Source organism: Camelina sativa, chromosome 14, assembly GCF_030686135.1.
Source record: "Camelina sativa cultivar CO46 ecotype springtype chromosome 14, ASM3068613v1".
In the NCBI taxonomy this organism is placed as follows: domain Eukaryota; kingdom Viridiplantae; phylum Streptophyta; class Magnoliopsida; order Brassicales; family Brassicaceae; genus Camelina; species Camelina sativa.
In genome coordinates, this window is record NC_141893.1 from 9309806 (window position 1) to 9324006 (window position 14201).

Here is a 14201-nt window from a genome sequence, read left to right on the forward strand (position 1 = left end):
GTAAAGATATAGAACCTTAACTACTCTTCCTTTCTAAAACACATGTAATGTTTTGGTGGATATGAACATAATTGTAAAATTTGGTGTTTTATTGATTTTGTTTTACAAATTTGGTAAATAATATACGTCAGATATAAATAGAAATGTATAAGGTTACATGTTTTGTATTCATATTTGAAAAATTCTTAAATTAATTTAAATCAGTCGCTAAAGAGAAGCAATTCAATCACAACTTCAGATATTAGTCACACCGTAGTCGCAAAGTAGTGGTAGTTTACGACTCTTTTGTGACTAATAAGTAGAGAAAACAAGTAGAAAACATAACTCTTATATTACAATAACACAAGTGTCTAAGATTGTAATAAAATTACAAAAACACAAATTTTAAACATGAAAATTAATCGTATTCCTCATTTTCATTTTCATCATCTTCATCCTCATCTGAAGACGACGACGAGTAGTTACCAAGAAATTCTTCTAGATCAGCGTCGTTGATCTCAAAATCAATTTCTTCATTAGGATGATTACCATCTACGAAACTGTCAATTATGATCTCCTCTATTGTATTTGTCATTCCATCATCAACTGTTTGCTGCAATATAACAACCTCATTTTCTTTTAAATTTCTTTGTACAGCATGCCTTGGATTAACTTTTACAAGGTTGAGCCAAAATTTTCGAGGTCGTTTAGTGTGAGGATATGAAAGATAACAAACTTGATCAGCTTGAGAACCTACACGTCAAAAAGAAGTCTCCAATTAGATGTGTATATATATATATATATACAAATATAAATATTTATTTTAAATAGAACAATACCTAATATAAATGGTTCATAATGTTGGTATCTCATTGATGACAACACATCAACAATGCCTCCATCGCGTATTCGAGTAGGGTCATACCATTCACAATAGAAAAGTGTGATCCGTAAATTCAAAAATCTTGGATACGTAAGCTCTATGATATTTTTAACGGTCCCGTAAAAATCGTCCTCGTCAGATGCATCAGAATAAGTTTGTCCTCGGACACATACCCCATAATTCATTGTTTTTTTAGTGAGACCGTGAGCTTTGGTGTGAAACAAATAACCTCTTTTAAATATATTGGCCATGACTTGACTTTATTTTCAGGACCGTCCACGACTTCATGGACCCATGGAGGAAAAGTTTCAAAACCAGCACGCACATGTGTAATATTAGTAAACAAAATTTTAAAAGACAATATTTATCATGTTTATATAGTAGATAGGTGGATAGTCATCCATACATATTGCTTAATCCATTCATGAAAATCTTCATCTCTTTTCGACCTCACATCTTCATCAGATAGTCCTGGATATTCATATCGAATTTGCGCCTCCAACAATCTGTGTTTTGTCAACATAAAGTAGATATATTAAAATTTACCTAAGAATATATGGTTATAATTAATTTTGGTGAATTGCAAATACCTCTCATGTGGCTGGAAATAGGCACAATTGTGCAGAACATATGCATGTGCGCATTTGTAATATTTTTCAGTTAACCAAAATTCACTACATTTACCGCATGGACGACCCACTTGAGTGAATATATCTGGTACTGGTATCGGATATACAGGTACTTCACCTTCTTCGTGGCGAATTACATTCATAGCAGTGTACATCAAGTTATCAAAGACATTCTTCTCGATGTGCATCAAATCCAGGTTGTGCCTTAAATTCAGATCGACCCAGTAAGGTAACTGCCATAATATGCTTTCTTTATGCCAATTATGCCATCTTCCGTAGCCTTTAACTTTCTTTTCGTGTCCATTCCCACCGCAGACAGATGTTTTAGGTGCTTTGGCTTTCCTTATACGCTCATATATAGCTTGACTAGTCAGAGATGCAGGTGGATAGACATTCAACGAATCTTTTCCCTTCAAAAAGTCCTTTTTATTCTTCCGCATTGGATGACTTGTAGGAAGAAATCTCCTATGACAGTCAAACCAACATGTTTTCCTCCCAGCTGGTAATTGAAAAGCACCAGTGTCATCCATACAAATTGGACATGCTAATCTTCCATGTGTAGTTCATCCCGGCAACATACCGTACGCTGAAAAATCGCTTATTGTCCACATAAAAATAGCTTTCATGTTGAAATTTTCATTTAGTGAGATATCATAAGCCTCAACCCCATTATACCATAACTCCTTTAACTCATCGATTAATGGTTGGAGGAAAACATCAAGGCTGGCTCGTGGGTGGTTTGGTCCAGAGTTCAGAATCATAAGAAATAAATACTTGATGTTCATGCACATATCTGGAGGTAGGTTGTATGGAGTTAAGATCACAGGCCACAAAGAATGATTTTTGGACATCCCAAACGGATTAAAACCATCTGTACATAACCCAAGGTAAACGTTTCGTTTTTCTTGTGCAAATCTGGGATGTAAATGTTGGAAATTCTTCCATTCTGGCGCATCAGATGGATGACACATTACTCCATCTTCTGAATCATGCTCAGCATGCCATCTCATTGATGATGCGGTCTTCTCAGATTGGTACATCCTCTTCAATCTATCAGCAATAGGTAGATACCACATACGACTGAAGGGTATTCTAGTTCTTCCCTCACTATTTTTGTACCTTGGATTTCCACAAAACTTGCAATGATCCAAATTCCCATCTTCTTTCGAGAGGAGCATACAATTCTCTATACATACATTAATTGTATGGTATGGCAATCCTATCTTTCGCACTAAAGTCTTTGTCTCGTAGTATGAACGAGTAGCTTGATTACCCTCTGGTAAAACCTCCGTAAACAATTCAGCCTAATCGTCCATGCATGCCTCAGACAAATTATTGTCTACCTTGATGTTCATGAACCTAGACGCCAACAATAGTTGCAAATGACCTTCATGACATCCATCATAAAGTGGAGTATTTGCAGCATCTAACATGTCGTAGAACCGTTTCGCCTCTTGAGTAGGTTCTTCTTGAACATTATCATATCCACTTTCATATTCATGATACTCATTAAAAGGCGTGGTACCATGAAATGCATCATTCACAATCTCAGCATACACATTTCCCTCAAATCCTATTGGTTGACTACCAAGTTGACTACCAGGTTGACTACCAGTACTAGTATAACCTGTATTAGGATAATGACTACTGGTTCCTACCCTAGCACATTATAATCTTCTCCTTGTTCAGACCATACATAATAATTTGGCATAAATCATTTACTATGCAAATGATTAGATATTGTCGTACCATGCAAAATAACATCGTTATGACATTTTACGCAAGGACAGTAAAACCTATCTCTACTGTTTTGTGCTAAAGGCTAGCTGTTTGCGAAATTCATGAACTCCTCCACCCCGCCAAAAATTCTTTAGAGATATTATTTGTTCTTCCGTCGATCCGATTATATATCCACTCTCGAGATGAATTCCACATAGTTTTTCCACCACTTTTTTTAAAAATCACTTTTTTTTTTCTTTCCCTCTACAAAAAAAACTCTTTTTTCTTTTTTCTTTTCTTCTCCTCTAAAAATAAACTCCTTTTTTTTTTCTGACTTTTTTTTTCCTGTCAGTCTTTGTACTTAAACACTAATGAGAGCGATATGAATGGAATGGTGAGAGTGATGCCTTATATAGTATAAACATTGCGACTCCTTTGATACTACCAGTGAAACGGTCGCAAATTACGACTATTTTGTCACAAAAGTTCAGTACAAAAGCAAACTTCAACATTTACGACGTTTTTTGCCGACATCACTGACCGACTTCCTTGCGATGCATTTGCGACTACAAAAAAAGAGTCGCAAACTACGACTTGTTTACTACTCTTGAACAACCTAATAGAGACAAAATAAAGGTCGCAAATGTTCAGTACAAACGCAAAAATTTCATATTTACCACGTTTATTACCGACATCATTTATCGACTGATCTGTGACTATAAATGTTAAAGCAAACTAGAAGTGGCAAATACGTCGTGCTTTTAAGACAGTTTTGCGACTCGTGTTGCCGACTAAATCTTCAGTCTTTAATTCGTCATCAATTGTGATTATTTTGCAACTAACTCTTTATTGTCGATACATTGTTCCAAAACAGTCGCATAATAGCAACGATGTTGCAAATGTAATTTGGTGTCGTTAGTCCGTCGCAAATATGTCGCTTAACGGTCACAAAAGTTTGCGACTAAAAATTCAGTCACAAATGGTAGTCCTAATCTGCAGGTTTTCGTGTAGTGATTGTAGTATTGGAGATTCCTGCAATTTCTGGGGAAGTGGGAACATGTCTGCAATAATGAAAGAGAGATCCACAGAAGTGGCCAGAGTTGTTGTTGAGTGTACAAGAGAGGAAAGGCCACGTATTGCAAAAATGTAAGTTGAAGTCCTTAAGCTACAACATTAACTTCACCTGGGAAAATTAAAGGAAGAAGCCACAAACCTTCTTGAACCCAATATTTAAAATATTATTAGGCCTTCCCGCCTCAATTGATATTTGTATGTTGCGTGGTATGTACGTAACTCCAAAAGGCTCATTTGCTTCAAACTACCTATTTGATGATGAGAGCCTTGACTCATATATTGCTTTGTTACTCTACATACAATTCTAATATTGCATTTTCTAAATTAAATTTATCATTCGTGCTGCAATTCTAAGATTGCTCTGGTTTTGTAATGAGATCCCTTTTGTAATCATCAATTTTTTTTTTTGTTAGATATATGATCTTTTAGTAAACGATGGTTCTTAACAAAAAATTAAAAAACAATAGCTTTCATATTAGTGACGACTTGACGAGCGAGCCAATCAAAATGAGCCATAATCATCGGAGAAACATGAAATAGCCGGTCTGTCAAAGATTGTATTTGTATATAGTAAATTGACAGAGTTACCTCTACAAAACAATCCCTTGAAATTTTCTATGTCTGGTCTGTCAAATTAAAGAATGTTTTTGCTCAAGATTTTCTCGCAGTTTCTTGGAAATAACTCTTGTTTTCATTTGGTGAAAGTGGTGGATTTGCATGGAAATTTCTAATAGAGATCCTCTTGAAGAGTAAGCCAGCGACAAATATAGGGCAAGAACTATTCAAACGCTTCAAGAACTTGTTGACATTTATAAACTCAAAATCCTCCACGCAAAGAAAAGAGAAAATAAATTATAAGTTTGAAGTTGACATATTTAAATTTTTTGAACGTGTGTAGTCTCAACTCTGAATCTTTGCTTTTCTTCACATTTGTAAGATTACTTGTAAAGTTGTAAGCACCAATCATCGTGTGGTCTTAAAGTCATGCAAAAAAAAAAATTCAACTGCCGGAAAATGGAAGCAGACTTAGACGTTGGGAGATGATATAACATGGGAATTTGGAGTTGTATACTTTAAATGTTGTTCTGGCATCACAATGACATGGTCAATGTTGAATTTTAGTATGGAAGATATCTGAAATTCAACGAGTCAGTGAAAACGAATCAAGAGCACATGTCAAAACAAGTGTTTGTTTCCTAGCTATAAGAAGCCAATAAGGTGGCGATGAGAGAAACCTCAAAAGAGAAACACATTTAGAGAGAAAAGAAAGAAAAAAAGAGAGAGAATAAGGTAGAAGATGAAGTTGCAGGAGGGTGTGTTCTTGGTTGCTATTTTCTTCTTTGCATATACGCAGCAGCTGGTGAAGGGGCAACATCAACCTCGCAAGGATTGCCAAACTAAATGTGGCAACATCACAATCGACTACCCTTTTGGCATTTCTTCAGGTTGTTACTATCCGGGGGATGACAGTTTTAGTCTCACCTGCGACGAGAAACAGAATCTCTACATAGGCAACAAAAATGAAGTGAAAACTTTTAACCACAGTAGCCAGCTTAGTTTTATCTTTAACCGATCTTCACTTTGCAACGACGAGCAGAGGAATAGTACTAATGAAACTCTCATCGGGTATCGGCTGCGTGGTAGTTTCTCTCTCTCGGCCAACAACAAGTTTTATTTAGTAGGCTGTAACGCTTTGGCACTTCTGAGCACTTTTGGCAAGAAAAATTACTCAACTGGATGCCTGTCATTATGCAATGCACTTCCGGAGGAAAATGGAGAATGTAATGGTGTAGGTTGCTGCAAAACAGACGTCTCTGTCCGGTCGGATACCAATATATTCCAATATGGCTCAGATCGTTTCGTGAACCAATTTAATGCTTCCGAAGGTCAATTTAAAACTTCTGTATATCAGTTTAATCCTTGCACCTACGCTTTTCTCGTTGAATATGGTCAGTTTAACTACAGTTCTTCAAAAGATCTGAAGAACCTCCGGAATCTCACGAGTTTCCCTGTGTCACTGGATTGGTCTATTGGAAACAAGACATGCAAGCAAGCTGGAAACACAAGCATATGCCGTGAGAATAGTGAATGTATTGATTCTACTCGTGGAAAGGGTTACATCTGCAAATGCTTAGAAGATTTTGATGGGAATCCATATCTTCCAAACGGTTGTCAAGGTACTAATTGGTATTAATATATTTCTTTCTTCTTTTTTTTTGTGTTAATTGTTTTCCTCATACATACATGTCTTGTTGCATCTTGCGCTTGGTTTCCTTGGACCAGACATCAACGAGTGTACTACTAATAGCAGTATCCATAAATTAATTGTGCCGATCCCAAAACCTGTAGACTCAAGGATGGTGGAGGCTTCTATTGCAAGTGCCCATCTGGTTACGACTTAACCGCCACTATGAACTCCACTATGAGCTGCTCAAATTTTACTTGGTAATTAATTAAGCTTTCTTCATTGGTTGGTTCTAGATTCTTTCTTTTAATCAACTCGCTCAAATCATCTATGATGTGATTAGGAACCACCATCGGCTTCTTGTTCCTCCTGATTGCCGTTAGCTGTATACAACAGACAACGAAGCACCGGAAAAACACTGAGCTCCGACAACAATTCTTCGAGCAAAATGGCGGCGGCATGTTGATACATCGAATGTCAATAGCAGGGTCATCAAAAGTTGATGTCAAAATCTTTACCGAGGAAGGCATGAAGGAAGCAACCAATGGTTATGAAGAGAGCAGGTTCCTGGGTCAGGGAGCCCAAGGAACAGTATACAAAGGTATATTACCGGACAACTCCATCGTTGCTATAAAGAAAGCTCGGATTGGAGACAGTAGCCAAGTAGAGCAGTTCATCAACGAAGTGCTCGTGCTTTCACAAATCAACCATAGGAACGTGGTAAAGCTCTTGGGGTGTTGTTTAGAGACTGAAGTTCCATTGTTAGTCTATGAGTTCATTCCCAGTGGGACTCTTTTTGATCATCCACAGAGATATCAAGACTGCCAATATCCTACTGGATGAAAACTTAACTGCAAAAGTAGCTGACTTTGGTGCTTCAAGGCTGATACCGATGGATAAAGAGCAGCTCACAACTATGGTGCAAGGCACTCTAGGTTACTTAGACCCAGAGTACTACACCACAGGGTTGCTGAACGAAAAAAGCGATGTTTATAGCTTCGGGGTAGTCCTCATGGAACTGATCTCAGGTCAAAAGGCAATATGCTTTGATCGGCCACAGCAGTCAAAACATCTGGTGAGTTACTTTGCTTCTGCCACGAAAGAGAATAGGTTGCATGAGGTAATTGATGGGAAAGTGGTGAAGGAGGATAATCAGAGGGAGGAGATCAAGAAAGCTGCAAGAATTTCTGTTGAATGTACAAGACTGATGGGAGAGGAAAGGCCAAGGATGAAAGAAGTAGCTGCGGAGCTAGAGGCCTTGACAGTCAAAACAACCAAAACATAAGTGGTCGAATCAGTATACTGAGGAGAATGAACAGTTGATTAGTGGTCACATCTTGTCTGCACAAGGCGATACCAGTAGCCGTGGTTATGACAGCATCAAGAATGTGTTGGAACTGAATTTTCAGAAAGAAGTTTCAGAAAATTGCAGGTTTTGGGACAGTGACTTTCCGGCGACCTTCCGGCCAAATGGCTGATCGGAATTGTTGGGTTGATAGTGCAATGGAAAGCTGGTAACGAGTACTACAAGGTGGTATATTCATACGTCCAAAAAGGAGTTGATTTGAATGAGAAATAAGAGTGTGAAGTAAGCTACTTGGGATGGTTTGGGAAATATCCCACATCGGAAATATGACTTATTTTTCACTCATATATATAGTTTCACACTCTGCTAGTTTCAAAAGGGTGTAGATGGAAGAGAGAAGATTCCCACACGCGAACCAAACCGAACCGGGCTGGGCCAAGCACGGACGCGGGACGGGCCAGGCACGGATGCGGGGCGGGCTGGGCTAGTTGTGGGCTGTGGTCTCTTGGGCTTTTGGGCTTTTGGGCTTTTTGGCCCTTGAGACTGTTGTAGGCTCCTTTATTTTTTTGGAAAGACTTGGTGTGAACTCCAAGAAACTTGGGCAGCACTCCGAGAATATTCAGTGAAAATTTTCTTGAGACCTCCCTCCTTCCACTATATATAGAGGCACAACCTCTCATTATTTTTCACACACAAAAACATAAGCACTCCTTCCTCTGAAGATCTCTCTCTCCCTCTCCCTTACTTAGTTCAAGTAAGTTCTTAGTTTAGTAGTCTGGAGAGTATAACGTAGATCTGTTCGCTTGAGTTCTATTACTGGTGTGCTACTGTAATAGTTCGTGATCGGTTGTATCCTGGGATTCATAAATCGTGATTGTCCGAAAGCACTTACGGCCGATTTATTGAATTAAGGAAAGAGATATCATATCTTGCCTCCGTGATTTATTTTATGCTTTATATTATGCTGTTGTAATTCGTTTCTGATTTCGTTAATTTAAATATAATTCGCATCTTTTCTCAATTCGATTTTTGCACTCCTAACAGTCTTAATTCAATAAATCCGCTTTCTGATTATCGCTTTAAACGGATTGAGAATTTTTTGATTTTTTTTTATTTTAAAAACGATTTCAAAATCTTCTGAAAAACTATTTCTGCTTTCATCTTTCGGTGCTTACGCGGAAAGTTTTTGAAGAACGCTTTTACTTTAATTCTTTCTTCTATACTCTCTGGTTTCCACGAACGCTCTTAATTGAGTGAGTTTGTGAAACAAGTTTCTGCGAACGCTTGTTAAGCGAGTTTGCAAAACCAATTCAGTGTAATTTCATTACTTGAATTATTTGATTAATATATTAATCAGATCTGTTCTGTTTATTGTGAAACAGAGAAAAATGTCTGGAGACAACACCAACAACGTTGATGGTGCTAGGGTTCCTGCAACCCCTGTTGAAACTCCTGCGGAGTTGGCTTTACGCCTTGCTAAAGAACTTGAAAACACGAAGCTTACCGATTCAGGTATAGAAAACGTGCGCTGAAATCACCTTCGGCTTCCCAAGGGATGATGCCAGATAAGTTTGATGGCGAAGCTGGGTTCAAAACGTGGCAAAACAAGATGCGCTACTACTTGGCCAGCATGAACATGGAAAGGTACCTCACAGAGGATCCACCAACGCTTCCATAAGGTGACATTGACGTGTATGTGGTTGGAAGCATGGATAGCTGGGCTCAAGGAGACTATTGTTGCAAAGGTCAGATTCTGAACCGTTTGGTCAATGATCTGTATGACCTCTACAGTATGTACAAGACTTCAAAAGCATTGTGGCTAGCTTTGGAGACCAAGTACAAGACTGATGAGTCTGGGATGCAGAAATACTCAACTACGAAGTTCCTGAACTTCAAGATGGTGGATTCCAAACCAATTATGGAACAAGTGGAGGCTCTTCAACGCATCTTTCAGGAGATCGAGTTGGAAGGGATGTCGATCTGCAATGTCTTCAAGACGAATTGCTTGATCGAGAAGCTACCACCAGGCTGGTCGAATTTCAAGCATTACCTTAACTTCAAGCGTAAGGCAATGTCTCTTGATGATCTCATCCGTCGGTTGAGAGTTGAGGACAACAATCGTGGAGCTCATTCGGACGCTCAAAACCAGGGGCATGATGTTCATGTAGCTGAGCATAAGGTCAAGCTGAAAGGCAAGGGTAAAGGGATCTCTATTCCTCACAAACCGTTGAAGGTGTCATCTGGACCAAACTTCAAGAAGAGCAACTTTGAGAGGAAGTTCAAAGGAAAGTGTCATCATTGTGGTAAGATTGGACACAAGGCTGAAGTGTGCAAAAGCAAAGCCAAAGATCTCAAGTTGCAAGCAAACCTAACTGAAGAAGACATGGTTGCAGTGGTTACGGAATGTAACTAGGTTGATATCTGGAATCCAGTAGAGTGGTTCTATGACACTAGGGCTACCACACATATATGTACTGATCGGACCATGTTCACCACCTACGAGAAGAACAAGTCAAACGAGCAGCTTTTCATGGGCAACACGGCGGTGTCCAAGATTGAAGGTAAGGGCAAAGTGGTTCTGAAGCTAACTTCTGATCGTGAGCTCACCTTGCAGAACGTGAAGCACATACCTGACATGCGGAAGAATCTCATATCTGGAACCGTGCTAAGCAAGCATGGTTTTTCCATCAATTTTGAGGCTGATAAGTTAGTTCTTGAGAAAAATGGGATGTATTTGGGAAAGGGTTTTGTTAAGGGTGGACTGATCAAGATGTCTGTAACGACAGTCCATCCGAAAATTGTAGCTTCTGCTTCTGTTGCTGAAATGAAAGAAAACCCTATTGCTTACTTGGTTGAGTCGTTTACTACTTGGCATGAACGTTTAGGACATGTCAATTACAAAACAATGCAAAAAATGCAAAACTTGAATTTGATTCCAAAATTCAAAACTAACCAAGAAAAATGTGAAGTGTGCGTACAAGCCAAACTCACTAAAAATCCCTCACCACGAGTTGAAAGAACAATTGAACCTCTATACTTAATTCACACAGACTTATGTGATTTAAAGTATGTGCAAACTAGAGGTGGTAAGAAATACTTTGTTACCTTCATTGATGATTGCACTAGATATTGCTATGTATATCTCTTGCATAACAAAGATGGAGCACTGGAAAAATTTAAAGAATTCACCCTCGAAGTGGAAAATCAGCTTCAGAAAACTATAAAAGTAGTTCGAAGTGATAGAGGAGGAGAATATAATGAGCCGTTCAATGCATTTTGCAGAGAAAAAAGCATTATACATCAGACAACAACTCCCTACTCGCCAGAATCTAATGGAGTAGCGGAACGAAAGAATCGAACTCTGAAAGAGATGATGAATGCGTTGTTGCAGGAATCTGGGTTAGCCCAGAACATGTGGGGGGAAGCATTGCTTACCAGTAATTACATCCTCAACAGGATACCGCATAAGGTTACTGGCAAGTCACCATATGAGCTTTGGAAAGGTACAATACCTTCGTACAAATACCTCAAAGTGTGGGGGTGCCTAGCAAAAGTGGTTGTACCACCTCCTAAAAAGGTCACAATTGGGTCAAAGACCATAGACTATATATTCATCGGATATGCACATAACAGTAGTGCATATCGATTTCTGGTTCATAAATCAGATATTTCAGATATCCATGTGAATACAGTTATGGAGTCAAGAAATGCTTCATTTTTTGAAGACATTTTCCCCTGTAGGAAAACTCAAAAACGGACTCGTGAATAACGAGATGCAGCGACTTTGGAAGTTGGCAATACTTTGAGTACTACTTCTGTAGAAACAGAACTGGAACCTAGACGGAGCAAACGACCTCGCAAAAGTAAATCATTTGGTGATGATTTTCTGATGATGGCATTTCTAGTTAAAAATCTACCTAGAACATACGCAGAAGCTATGTCTACACCTGATACACCTTATTGGAAGGAAGAAGTCAAAACTGAAATAGACTCTATCATGCAACATCATACATATGAGATGGCAGATCTACCACAAGGAGTTAAGCCTTTAGGGTGTAAATAGATTATTACGATAAAACAAAAACCCAATGGCGATATTGAGCGGTACAAGGCTATGCTTGTAGTGCAAGGATTTCGGCAAAAAGAAGGTTTAGATTTCTTTGATACCTATTCACCGGTAACAAGACTATCTTCGATCAGGATGCTCATAGGTATTGCAGCCTTGAGAAATCTTGAAATCCATCAAATGGATGTAAAAACTGCTTTTTCCATGGAGATTTAGAGGAGGAAATCTACATGAAAAAACCTGAGGGATTTGTTATTCCAGGACAAGAACACAAAGTGTGTAAACTTGTGAAGTCATTATATGGACTCAAATAGGCTCCTAAGCAGTGGCATGAGAAGTTTGACAATATGATGATTTCTAATGGTTTTCGCATTAATGAATATGACAAATGCATATATTACAAAACTACTCCATCAGGATATATTTTGTTATGCTTATATGTAGATGATATGCTCATCATCGACAACAACAAAGACATCATAACTCAAACAAAAAACATGCTGAAAAGACATTTTGACATGAAGGACTTGGGTTTAGCAGATGTAATTTTGGGCATAAAAATCATCAGAACTGATGAGGGCCTTATCTTGTCTCAAACCCACTATGCTGAAAAAGTGCTTGATCGATTCAAGCACTACTCAAATGGGACTGCAAAACTCTAGAGGATCCTCAAATTCACTTCACCAAAAATTCTGGTGAACCTGTGCAACATGTGGAGTATGCAAGGGTAATTGGCAGTCTAATGTACTTGACAAATTGTACAAGACCGGATTTAGCGCACTCTGTCAATGTACTTATTCGCTACACAAGTAATCCTTGACATAAGCATTGGATGGCTATAACTAAAGTTTTGGACTATCTACATTATACCAAAGATCACGGCTTGCACTATGGTAGAGAACCCAGAGTTTTGGAAGGTTACAGTGATGCCAACTGGATCGTAGACTCGAGAAACTCCAAATCCATGAGTGGATACGTTTTTACACTTGGAGGTGCAGCAGTGTCCTGGAAATCTTCCAAACAAACTCTGGCAGCTAAATCAACTATGGAATCTGAATTCATAGCTTTGGAGATAGCTATGTCGGAAGATGAATCACTTCGTAATTTCTTGGAAGACATCCCGATGTGGGGGAATCCTGTGCCTGCAATACGTGTACATTGTGATAGTGAATCGGCTTTGGGAAGGGCAAGGAATACCCATTACAATGGCAAATCTCGTCACATCAGACGGAGACATGAAACTGTTAGACAACTTATCTCAACAGGTGTAGTTACGATTGATTACATCCATAAGAAAGAAAACCTAGCGGATCCATTTTCAAAAGGTTTGGCGAGAGATCAAGTTATAAAATCATCAAGAGGAATGGGTTTAAAGCCTACAACTTAAGAGGAGGTTTGATGGTAACCCCACCTACTCAGAGTGGAGACCCCATGATGTAAAGTGCTTCTTGTATGTTAGAGGTTAAGCATATGCTTTTAATGATTTGAAATGTAGCTTTGTAAAATATTTGAAATAATTACAAGATATTTCTTTAAATACAAGCAGCTATTAAAATCACCTTGTGAGTGTGAAATGGGGCCGTTTCTAGGAGAATATATGAGGCTATACTCTCCAAGTTCACTCATGATTAACCAGGCATGTTCAAGGCCACAATGAACACAATAGAGAACCTCGTTCTACGAGAAACGAAGTTGTGTTATGCCTGCTGTCTAAGTTTACATACAAATCCGGATGGTTCAAGACATCATGTTCACCATCTGGCCGAGTAAACTCGACAGGTATAACAATGAGTCGGTTCAAGGTTGAAAAACACCACCAACTCAGATACAATTAGTTTTCGCATATACTCTCGAAGGTCTGTCTAGTCTAGCTAGTAGTGTTAGTCTATAGAGTTAGTTATGTCATCATATGTTTAGACTTATTTCTATTCATGTGGGGGATTGTTGGAACTGAATTTTTAGAAAATTGCAGGTTTTGGGACAGTGACTTTCCGGCGACTTTCCGGCCAAATGGCTGATCGAAATTGTTGGGTTGATAGTGCAATGGAAATCTGGTAACGAGTACTACAAGATGGTATACTCATACGTCCAAAACTGAGTTGATTTGAATGAGAAATAAGAGTGTGAAGTAAGCTACTTGGGATGTTTTGGGAAATATCCCACATCGGAAATATGACTGATTTTTCACTCATATATATATATATATATATATAGTTTCACACTCTTCTAGTTTCAAAAGTGTGTAGATGGAAGAGGGAAGATTCCCACATGCGAACCGAACCGAACCGGGCTGGGCCAAGCACGGACGCGGGACGGGCCAGGCACGGACGCGGGATGGGCCAGGCACGGACGCGGGGCGG

The 14201-nt window shown here is 38.8% G+C and overlaps 1 pseudogene across 1 annotated transcript; it reads left to right on the forward strand.

Annotated features, from left to right (window-relative positions):
• Window positions 1-5528: 5528 nt before the first annotated feature.
• On the forward strand, window positions 5529-8022 carry LOC147927989 (wall-associated receptor kinase 3-like; annotated as a pseudogene). The gene is made up of 3 exons (XR_015579401.1): window positions 5529-6461; window positions 6568-6758; window positions 6813-8022. The product of XR_015579401.1 is annotated as a wall-associated receptor kinase 3-like (transcript).
• Window positions 8023-14201: the final 6179 nt, after the last annotated feature.